Source organism: Saccopteryx leptura, chromosome 7 (genome assembly GCF_036850995.1).
Source record: "Saccopteryx leptura isolate mSacLep1 chromosome 7, mSacLep1_pri_phased_curated, whole genome shotgun sequence".
Lineage (NCBI taxonomy): Eukaryota > Metazoa > Chordata > Mammalia > Chiroptera > Emballonuridae > Saccopteryx > Saccopteryx leptura.
The window spans coordinates 63,488,850-63,500,576 of NC_089509.1; the positions used below are offsets into that span (position 1 = coordinate 63,488,850).

The following is an 11,727-nucleotide window of genomic DNA, read 5'->3' on the forward strand; positions in this document are numbered from 1 at the left end:
GAAGAAGAAGAAGAAGAAGAAGAAAGAAAGAAAGAAATAGATGTTACAGAAATAGTCTAGCTAATAAATGAAGAAGAAAAGGTATAATTAGAATTACCATTTTGTAAACCTCTTATTAGAAATAATGGAATGAGGCAATTGTCATCAAGGACTGTAAACATTAAAAGAATGACAACTAGATATCACTATTCCCTGATGGAAGTACTTATTGCCATTAATGAAGTGTTCTTGTCCCCATCCCTCCACAAAAAAAGAAAAACCCACAAAAAATCAAACCTGAATCACCTCAAACCTCTACACCTAACTAGAAGTTTACGGTGGCAAAGGGAACAGAAAAACATGTAAACCGGTGTCACAGAAATGCAATCAAATCCACATGTGGGAAACGCTTTATGATGAAGAATCCAGTTTCTTCAACAGTCCCATTACAAGGAAAACAAAGATGGGGAAACATAGAGTAAAAGAGACTTTTGTGTATGTTATACTTTGATTCAAAGTTGTAATTTTTTTTAAATTTTAGTGAGAGGAGGTGAGGCAGAGAGACAGAGACCAGGATCCACTGGCAAGCCCACTAGGGGGCGATGCTCTGCTCATGGGGGGGCATTGCTCCGTTGCTTAGCAACCTAGCTCTTTTTAGCCATTAAGGAGGAGGCCATGGAGCCATCCTCAGCCTGGGACCAACTTGCTTCAATAGAGCCATGGATGCAGGAGAGGAAGAGAGAGAGAATGGAGAGCGAGAGGGGTGGAGTAGCAGACGGACACTTCTCTTGTATGCCCTGACTGAGAATCAAACCCAGAACATCCACATGCCAGGTCTATGCTCTACCACTGAGCCAATTGGCCAGGGCCTTAAAAAATTAATAATGCAATACACACAAAAAGCCAATCCTCTCCCTCACTCTACCCTTACCACAGAAAATGTCCTGTCAATAGCAAATGTGAGCAAAGATAAGAAACACATGAGCTCTCATATCTTGCTGGTGGGAAATTAAATTGATACAACTCTTTTGGAGAACAATTTGGCAATATTAGCAAAGCTGAAAATGTGCAAGGTTTTTACTGGAATAAAATGACATAGACTTGCACTACCCATTAAAGAAATACATATTGGCCAAATACAATGTGAAGATTTTGCTTGAGTTCTAATTTAAGCAAATCGACTGTTTTTAAAAAATCAGGGAAATTTAAACACTGGATATTTATGATATTAAAGAATTATTGTTAATATTTTAAGTGTGTTAATGGTATTGGGCTGTTTTTATAAAGTCTTTCCCTTTAGTGAGAAATACTGAAATATTTATAGATCAAATACTATATTTAGACTGCTTCATAAGAATCCACTGGGGAAGAGGTGGGGAGGAAAGTCAGTGGAGAACAGATGAAATCAGACTGGCTATAAGGTGCTGATTGTTGTGGCTGGGGAATGGGTCATTGTACTAGTCTTTCTATTCATGTACAAGTTTGAAATTTACTATAATTAAAAGTTAACAAGTCAAGTTAAATTTAATATTATCCCCTCCAGGGATAATATTAAATTTCCTAATTGTACAGAGGGGGACAAAACAAGATCTAAAGAATTCAGTCTGTGTTAAAAACAAGTACATTGGACTCTCACTGTAGTACAAGTTAGGTGACTTGTGGCAAGTTGCTTAATTCTCAGAACTTCATTTTAGACATCTGTATAATAAGGCTAATTAACACTTATCATGGGCTCTGGCTGGTTGGCTCAGTGGTAGAGTGTCAGCCCGGCGTGTGGAAGTCCCGGGTTCGATTCTTGGCCAGAGCACACAGGAGAAGAAAGCATCTGCTTCTCAACCCCACCCTCTCTCCTTTCTCTCTATCTCTCTCTTCCCCAACCACAGACAAGGCTCCATTGGAGCAAAAGATGGCCCACGTGCTGAGGATGGCTTCATGACCTCCACCTCAGGTGCTGGAATGGCTCTGGTTGCAATGGAGCAATGGCCCAGATGGGCAGAGCATCGCCCCCTAGTGGGCACGCCAGTGGATTCCAGTCGGACACATGAGGAAGTCTGCCTGCCTGCCTCCCCGGTTCTCACTTCAGAAAAATAAAAACAAAACAAAAGAAAACAAAATCACTTATCATGAAGAGTTCTACAAAAATTTAAAAAAGAAACATCCTTTCCAAGTAACTAGCACAGTGAGCACAGAGCACAGGTTTTCTGATTAATAGTTCTGCAATTTTTTTTTTTTTTGAGTAACAGACTTTTAATACCAGTTGAACTGAAGAAATATGCCAATGGAAATTAACTGGTAATTGGCAAGGTTTTTTATCTGAAAATGATTTATTTTCCTACATATCATAGTATATCTCTTTTTTTTTTAGGTGAGAGGAGGGGAGATAGTGAGGCAGACTCCCACCTGCACCCCAACTGGGATCTACCCTGCAGCTCCATCTAGGGCTGATGCTCAAGTACTGGGCTATTTTTAGTGCTTGAGGCTGATGGGGGATGAGGTGTGGGGTAGGGCACAGAAGCAAACAGTTGCTTCTCTTGTGTGCCCTGACCAGGAATCGAACCTGGGATGTTCATATGCTGGGCCGATACTCTATCCACTAAGCCAGCCAGGGCTATAATATATATTTGATAATGGCAGAAATATCTAGTTTCTCACCTGACAGTCATGGCCTGACTTTGTCGTTCCTCAAGTCCACACATGGTTTGATTAAATAAAAGAAAGTTTCTTTAGGAAACTTTCCATTTAAAAATCTGTAGCATGAGGCCCTCATTGCAACACAACTAACTATATATGCTAATCCGACTTTCCCAAGGTACTCTGCTAGATAGGAGCAGAAATGGGATTAAAACCCAAATTTCTAGGTCTATAAATTTGGTTTCAGTGAAGTTTTAGATGTTTAGACATTAGGGAGGATGATTTCCACTACAAAGCATTATAACGCCTGTATTGCCCCTCAGACAATAACGCACGTTCAATTATTAGCACGTGAACTATTTTTTTCCTTTTTTGAGATATCATCAGATACGCCGGCATTTTAAACTCATCATCTGATTTGAGGAAGAGCTCTTAAGTGTAAACATGCTCCATTTCCAATTGTATGTATTTACTGACATAACTCAGTTTGTTCTAAAATTTTATATGCCCCTCCTTTCTTCTTTCCCTGTAATTTTTGAAACGTTTCATAGGAAAAGCAGAGAACAGGAAGTCTCTAGTCTCTGTACTTCTTCATGGAAGTGAGGAAGACTATATAATGAAATTGATGAACAGAACTGTAAGACTAAAGGACTTTCCCCAGTCACTCTGGTACTATACCAATTTAGTGTAATAAGCACTTAACATTGTGTTAGATGCTGAGATATAAAAATGATTCAGACAATATATTAGTTCAGCGTACCTACCCTCAGGGAGAATAGAGTTTGGTAGGTTAGGTAAATGGGCATCAAAACAGTATAATAAAAAGCCAGACTAAAACCTCTCAACAGGGGTAAAAACAAAATACTTTGGCAAGAGGAGAGGCGCTCAGACAAGACTAGGCAGGCTTTCTGAGAGAAAGTGGCATGTGATTGGGATGAACCCTGAGGGATCTTACTTCAGCTGACCGAGAGTAAGAGTTCAGGACTTGTTACCCAAACTCTTGGTAGTTGCAGTATAAAGAGGAAATGGGAAAAGACAGGGTATGTTCTGAGAACACTGGTGTGGGTGCAGCTGCCAGCTACAATTCCATTTAAGAGTTCTTTCTCATCTTTTGGGAATAAAATGTAAAAGCACAGAAGATAAAAATAATCAAACCAAAGTTAAAATATAGGAGATATAATAACAGGACAAGTTCTTCCTGATCCAGACCCGGTGCATCAAGGGAGGGGCCATGTGCACCTCTAGAACGCGAGTGTCCCCATTCATCCAATAAATATTTAATGAGCCCCTCCTGGTCTTGATCACTGTGATGGATGCTGATAGAGCAGTGAACAGGACAGCCGTGGTTTCTGACTTCACTGAGTTTATATTCTGACTAGGGGACAGTCTTTCAATGACTAATTGTATCATTGCAACCATAATAAGCATTGTGAAGGAGAAGTGCATGATGCTAGGGGAACTTCTGAAGGGGACACTCCCTTAGTTCGGCATATTAGGGAAGTCGTCTTTGAGGAAGTGACATTTGAGCTGAGCTCTGAAGGAAAAGGAGGGCTGCAGAGACTGGGGTTAGGGCTGAGGGCAGGGGAAACAAGGCTGGTGGCAGCACCAGTGTAGGTGGGCCACAAAAAAGGCCAAGGAGGCAGGGGAAAGCTTCTTTGTGCATGGCTTGTAGGCCCCATTCATGACTTGAGTCATTACCCTTTCATACCAGGAAGCAACATATTTCTGAAAGGTTATTCTGGGTGCAGAATAGAGAAAGGATCAAAATAAAACAAATATAGGTGTGGGAAGGCCAGTAATCAGGCTATTGAATCTTGCCTAGAGTACAGGCAAAGAAATAAGGTTACTTGTACTAGGGAGGGGACAGTGGAGAGTCCAGATGAAAGGTTGGTAGGAGAGCATGATCTGAAGAGGCAGCATGGCTTGACAATTATCAGTGTGTCTATGTGTGTGTGTGTGTGTATTCCATGTCAGTGAGGGGGATCAGATTATTTCTGTAAGGAGGGACGAGATTTTATATTAACAATTCTGCACTGTTTTTAGTAATACTATCTTTTCCTTCTTGACAGAATCTTCACACTCTCAAACCAGGCCCAAAGTCAGACCAGGACGTTAAGAATCATTCATTCTTTTCCTAAGCCCCATATATGGAAACTGCAAGATTTGCTTGTGGGGGTCACACCCTAGGCTTTCTTTCTCACCCCTTTCCCAGAATCTTGTGTTCAACTTTGAACAGAGGCAATAGGCAAGGATGTTAGGAAGATATAAGAGGAAACCTGTAATTGGTCATCAAAAAAAAAAAAAAAAGATGAGTAAATACAGGTTAACTGTACTGAATTAAAAATATCTATTGGGCCCTGGCCAGTTTGCTCAGTGGTAGAGTGTTGGCCGGTGTGTGGATGTCCCAGGTTCGATTCCCCATAAGGGCACACAGTAGAAGCAACCATCTGCTTCTCCACTCCTCCCCTACCCGTCTCACATTTCTCTCTCTCTTTTTACCTCCTGCAGCCATAGCTCAATTGGACTGAGTTGTCCCCAGGCCGAGGATGGCTCCATGGCCTCTGCCTCAGGAGCTAAGAAGCACTTGGTTGCTGAGCAATGAAGCAACACCCCAGATGGGCAGAGTACCTCCTCTAGTGGGCTTGCCGGGTGGATCCCAGTTAGAGCTCATGCGGGAGTCTGTGTCTCTGCCTCCTCTCTTCTCACTAAAAAATAAATAAAAATAAATACACACACATATATCTATATTGGTATACATATATGTATATATCTATATCTATATCTATATATATATATATATGTATACATATATATAGGTACAAGTCCCCCAGACCTTCCTATTCTGGTGGATTTAAAAGCACTCTTTACAGTGAATGCTAGCTGCAGCCATGCCGGTGCAACACTAGTACTGACTTGGGCTTTGCAATCACTTAGTAAATATTTGCTGAATTAAAGCATAAGAACAACAAAGTGTAAGAGAGCATGTCCTAAGATCCTTAGGACTATATATTCTGAGCACAATTTAGTGTTGCCCACTCTTATCATTTCATTATAGAAAGGAGAAGGAAATAGGGAACAGATAGAGGTTTGGCCACTGCTGTGGAAATAGGAACTTTGTGGCATATGAAGTAAGCTCTGTGCAAGTTCTAGTAATAACTAGTTGACTTTTGACAAGTCTGTGTCTTTGTTTTCTCAGTTTTAAAGTTAGGGGATTATATAACATGAGCTTTAAGTAAGATTTTTAATTTAACATAGTATGAAAAGCAAGGCCCAAAACCTTATATAGATTTGGGTGAGAAAATAAAAGACAGCAAGTCAATTACTGAAGGCAATTAGGGAGACTTCTCTGCTACATTTCAATCTTAAACTGAGACAGGATCCAAATGTGGATTCCTCTTTCTAGGCTCCTGACTAGGAAGTACTTCCTATCACTTTTTTAATTCACATCAACAGCTGTTATTGTCTAAAACATTATTCTTCCTTCACTAAAGTCTACAGTTTCCCAACAACTTTCCTCACAACACAGGAAACCCAGCAGCCTTTCTAAAGACTTAAGTTTATCTAAATTTCACCCTTAGCCTCCTAGGGCCCTTGCCCCAAGGCCCCGGCCAAGTCTCAGGCCTCCTTTCTAGGTTCGTTAGTCTTTTATAACCAAGCAAAAAATTGTACATATTATTTATTTGTTTATTTATATTTATTTATTAAGTGAGAGGAAGGGAGATAGAGGGACAGACTCCCACATGCACCCCAACCAGGATCCACCCAGCAACCCTCGTCTAGAACTGATACTTGTATCAACCAATCTATCCTCAGTGCCCTGGGCCAACACTTGAACCAGCCAAGCCACTGGCTATGAGAAAGGAAGAGAGAGAGAGAAGGGGGAGAGGAAGGGAGAGAGAAGCACATGGTCGGTTCTCATGTGTGCCCTGGCCAGGAATCGAACCTGAGATGTCGGCACGCTGGGCCAACATTCTATCCACTAAGTCAACTGGCCAGGGCCAAATTTTACATTTTAAACACTTGAAATAAATATAATTTTATAACTTCTAATGAATTACCTTATTCCCATGTGGCATTGAGAATAGGTATAGCTGGCCAGGGATCTCCATGCATGTTTGCTGTTGCAAACAGTGGCCTCTACAGCTATTGGGGCTCACAGGACGATGAGCTACAAGTAACAGGTAACTGAGGTCCTGGCAAGCTTAACATTCCAAAGAGGGTAGGAGCCATGGTTGGACCTCGTTAATGTTTCAATCTAGGTAGAAATTAAAGGTCAGTGTTAATATATCATCATAATCTTCTTAACTTATTTGAAACACTGATAAGCAAGCTTTTCCTTCATCTTCTCTTTTTGTAATATAAACTCACATGAAAGGAGTCAGCAAGCATCAATCTCATTTAAATAAACCAAATTTTCAACAAAGGGCCTTTAGATAAAGTCACTGAATTCCTAGATTAAGGTAGAAGTGGTTGAGCAGAGAAAGATCAGGAGAAAGGTCTTGAGTACGGATAAATTTTTACTGTCCAATTTTGTGAAACTGTGGGCTTTAAATTGACAGGATATTCAGCTCTGATTTTCTCTTGATTTGAAAGTGGGATTCTCCAAAACATTCAACAAATTTACTGATTGCTTTCAGCATAAAAATACTTAACACCGGTTTAGGGTGGTATTATTGGGTTTTTTTTCCAATCATAAAGTTTAATTATTGTTCAGAAAATATTTAGTGAATAACTTTCTCTGAATAATATACAGGGTAGGGAAAAGTAGGTTTACATTTATTTGTATAGAAAATAATACAGTAATTACTGCATTTCCCCATGTATAAGATGATCCCATGTATAAGACGCACCTAATTCTGGGGTCCAGAATTTGAAAAAAATGTATTACATAGTTATTGAACTCAAGTTATATTCATCATAAAATTCATACAACTCCTTATCACTGTCAGAACTTCCATCCATTAGCTTGTCCTCATCTGTGTCTGATGATGAATCACTATCTTCAACAATGAGCACTAAAACAAGTGCGAAAAAGCAGGAATGCAAGTAAAAATAAAAAGCTACAACTACTGTATAAGACTCACCCAGTTTTTAAACCCTAAATTTCCCCCCCTCAAAATGTGTCTTATACATGGAGATATACAGTAATCTAGTATTGCGTACCTCTTTATTTGTTCTTAAGTATTAAATGCATGAAATAATAAACCACCTTTCAATATGTCAGTTTTTAATACTTAATTTGGTCATTAGGGTGGAGAACCATTTGTTAAATTATTTGAATCACACCAGTGGTGTGAACTCAGCATAACTGAAATCTCTCTTCTTGTCAATAGGTGCTTCTCTGTACAACTCTTCCACTTCCTCGCCTCTAAACCAATCTCTCAATGTTGTCAGCTGTTCTCTCAGGTAATCTTCCTGAATGTGCCAGTTGTTTCTTCAGCAAAGCAATTAAAAGCATTTCTGATGACATGTCTGGATCTATGCCATTTAAGTTTTTGCCAAACATCATGAGGAACCTAGAGCCTCATTCATCATGACATCTAGAAACTTATCAGTTGGATTTTTTCCCAGGGAGGCAACCATATCATGTAAAAACTATCTCTGTTTTGATCAATCATGTTGAAGGCCTCTTTGAACTCCTGAATCTGTGACTGGTCAAACGTGGAAAACATTGGATGTTGCACGCAGAGGGTGGGAGGGAGGTGCTTCAGGGTGGTCTTGGTTTTTGACCTTTTGCTTGACATGGTGGCAGTTAGATCCCTGCACAGCTGCAAGAATCCAAGCACGTCAGTGACCCTCCTCGCTGCCCTTGCTGCCGCCATCACCTCCCTTCTACACCCAGTGTGGTGGTATCTTAAAGATGCACTTGATTTTTAGTGGTACTTTGTTATAGAATTTCAGGACCTGAGGAACTTTGAGTAGTATCTTAAGCAACTACACCAAAATTTGCAAATTATCTTCTTTTAAATTTCAGGAAGAATTCCAGGGATATTACAAAATTTTACTTACTTTTAATTTCTAAGTTATAAACCCCACTAGATTAGGCTAGAAGTTTCCTGCATGTCACCTCTGGTCTCCAGCACAAGGCAAAATACCATATAATGTTTGTGGATTTGCTAAACTGCAATACCATATTTACAGATGAAGAAAATGAAGGCTAGAGAAGGAAAATGAGTTTCTTAAGGTCATGGACTGAGGTAACAGTATGACGGTACTAGGACAGAATGTTCTGTGTGTTGTTTCTGCTCCACTCGGCTGATTTCTCACAACTGCGTTCTTTCTTTGAATACTTAGTTCTGGAGGCTGGTACAGCTTCCTACAGTACACGTGGGTGCAATTATTGTTTCTCATTTATTTTTGCATTTTTTATTCATTTCTTGACTAGCAATGCTAAAATCATCAAACATCAAATGACAATTTTCTTAGTGTACTAAGCAAAGATGGTATAAGAAAAAATACAAGGAAAATGTACAACAAAACATTATCAGCACATCTCTCTGGGAGGTGGAATTATAAACTATTTTTATTTTCTTTCTTATTTTTTTATACATTGTAACTTTTCTACTATGAACATTAATTTTAAAATTAAAAATATTTTTAGTGAATTACTTTATAACTAAAAAATTTAACATCACACATGTAAAATCTCCTTCTCCTTTTTCTACTGTTTGAAGGGATCCTGCCTTCATTATGAAGTGGAGCAGTGGGCTCCCATTAAACAGGGTGAAGGGCACATTAATTATCCTGTAGACATTTGGGACAGTCAAGACCCTCATTTGTGCCACTCTATTTTCCGTATTTTCGGCTGAAGGGGAAGCGTGTTGTCTGAAATGATTGTTAATCTTTCGAATGAAACCAGCTCAGTCTCCTTCTTATTTCAGGTCACATGTCTGGCTCTTTGTAAATGTGCAGCCTCTCTTCCTTTTCACCAATCTATTTTTTAAGGAAAAAGAACCCTCACCTACACAATTCAAGACAAAAAGAAGCACAAACTATTAATCATATCGGGTAGATTTTTACTTTTTTTTTGACATGTAAAAGGTTATTAAATTAACTTCCTTCATATTGTACCTAAACCTTCTCTCATAACACATAAGAGAGGAGGGGTACAACTCTAGGCTTTTGTACATGAGAAATAAAAATAAATGTAAAAATAAGCCTAAAAAACTATTAAAGTTGTGTGTGTATGTGTGTGCACATGTGTGTGTAAGAGAGAAAGAGAGAGAGAGAAAGAGAGAGAGAGAGGGCGAGAGAGAGAGAGAAAGAGAAAGAGAGAGCGAGAGAGAGAGAGAGAAAGAGAGAGAGTGAGAGATAAAGTGAGAGAGCGAGAAGAAAGGAACAGGTCTTGCTCTACTCTAGTTCAGTCTGGATATGTCTTAAGGTGTTTTTTGCATCCTTTACCACCAAGGAAAAAAGTCTATGTTATCCCACAAAAGGTAAACTTTGAGTTTCTTTCATAGATAGAAAATATATGGAAAATCTGAATCTTTCAGTAACTGTTTGGTACATTTCTTTTTCCTCATCCCCTTTTCTGAACTGAAACTACCCTTACCATGCCAGTTCCTCAGTCCTGCCAATCAAAATAAAAAATCCAAAAACTGCATCTGCTTTGCTACTTTCCAGTTATGCCCCAGAATTAACAATTAAGTGCCTAAGAAGCGGTGTCAATTTGTTGATTGACGTTTTTCTGTTTAACAGGTAGGTGATATATATTATAAAAATATACGCATTTCCCCCAAGGGACTTAATAAAAGATATTTCATTTAGAGTACTGAAAAATGAAGCCATATACCTTTTCCTGCTAGGTTGGATCTCATGCGAAATAGTGGCTAATCACTGAGCCAGGTTATTTCCTTGCTCATTTTTAAAAATTTTAATATTTTCCCACTGAAAGTACCTTCTTTGATATCTCCTTCTCCAGGCATCATGTGTGAAGACCACATCTATCCAAAACATAATTGTCCAATTCAGTTCATGATTTCAATGACCGCTTATGGAAAAATCCCTTCTGAAAACTGCTTCTTAGCAACTCTAATACAGGTGCTTTCAGGAGGCCAAAGGAAGTCAGTGAAGGTGATTTTTCTCTTTTCATCCTCCCTTTGTCTCTTGCTTCTCTCTGCCCCTTTCTTTTTACCTGCTCTGTATCCCTTCTTTATCCTCATCCTTTCTCTTTCTCTCTTCTCCTTTGCTTTTTACCACCTTTTCTCCCTGTCTCCTTCCCTGCCTGTTACTGACCTTGGCCATGTACCAGATGGATGAACCTATTAATGCTAAGATCCCAGTATATATAGCCTTTGTGATTATGTTACAAGACTATATGAAAATAAACTGTCATTTACTACTGTTGCTAATAACAATTATTACTACTGCTAAAATTATAAATATAACAATTCCTTATTTTTATATCATGATAGTCATCCTACAAAGGAATGTTCCCATTTTCTGTTGGTTTGAATCTCAATGCCACCATGTGAAGAAGGGAAACAGCTAGCATTCTACTTTTCAGATGATGAAATAAGGCTCCAAGAGGTTGACATGACCATAGTAGCACAGGTAGCTAACAATGGGTTTGGGACTGAAACGTTAGGATTCTGGTAGTTGTGTTCTCTTACACAGAGCTGAAATTGTGTCCTTTTATCTAATGTAAAGTTATAGCAAGTGGTGGTCAATAAAAGAGATTTGATTTCATAGATAAATGCAAATACGGGTAAAGGAAGTGGTGCCTAACCAGCAAAGATTTTTACCTTAGGCAGACATGGCTAGGTGGGCTTTGCCTGGCCTACTTCCAGGGGCCAATCCTCAAGTACTCTTTGGTTGCCTTCACACATCTGAATCTTAAGATGTAAGCCCAGGATTCAACCAGACACAAACGTGCACAGGGTTTAGAACTTAACTACAAAACAGTAATTTTCCTTTAAAAACTTGATGCCTTTGGATCTTTTCGCATTTAAAATAGGCTTTTAGGGCAAAGATGGATATGTGAGGCATGTCAATGAGACAGTGAGACCAGAAGAGTTCTGTATGGGAAGCACAGTAGCTACTGCAGAAGAGGGTATGAGAAAAGAGCATTGGCGCCTCAGGCTTTGCCCTGTCATCTTGACCTCGCTATGAGCTCCT

General features: G+C 39.3%; 1 pseudogene; it reads right to left on the minus strand.

Moving 5' to 3' along the window:
• Window positions 1-7,890: 7,890 nt before the first annotated feature.
• LOC136378680 (myosin regulatory light polypeptide 9 pseudogene) lies at window positions 7,891-8,354 on the minus strand (annotated as a pseudogene).
• Window positions 8,355-11,727: the final 3,373 nt, after the last annotated feature.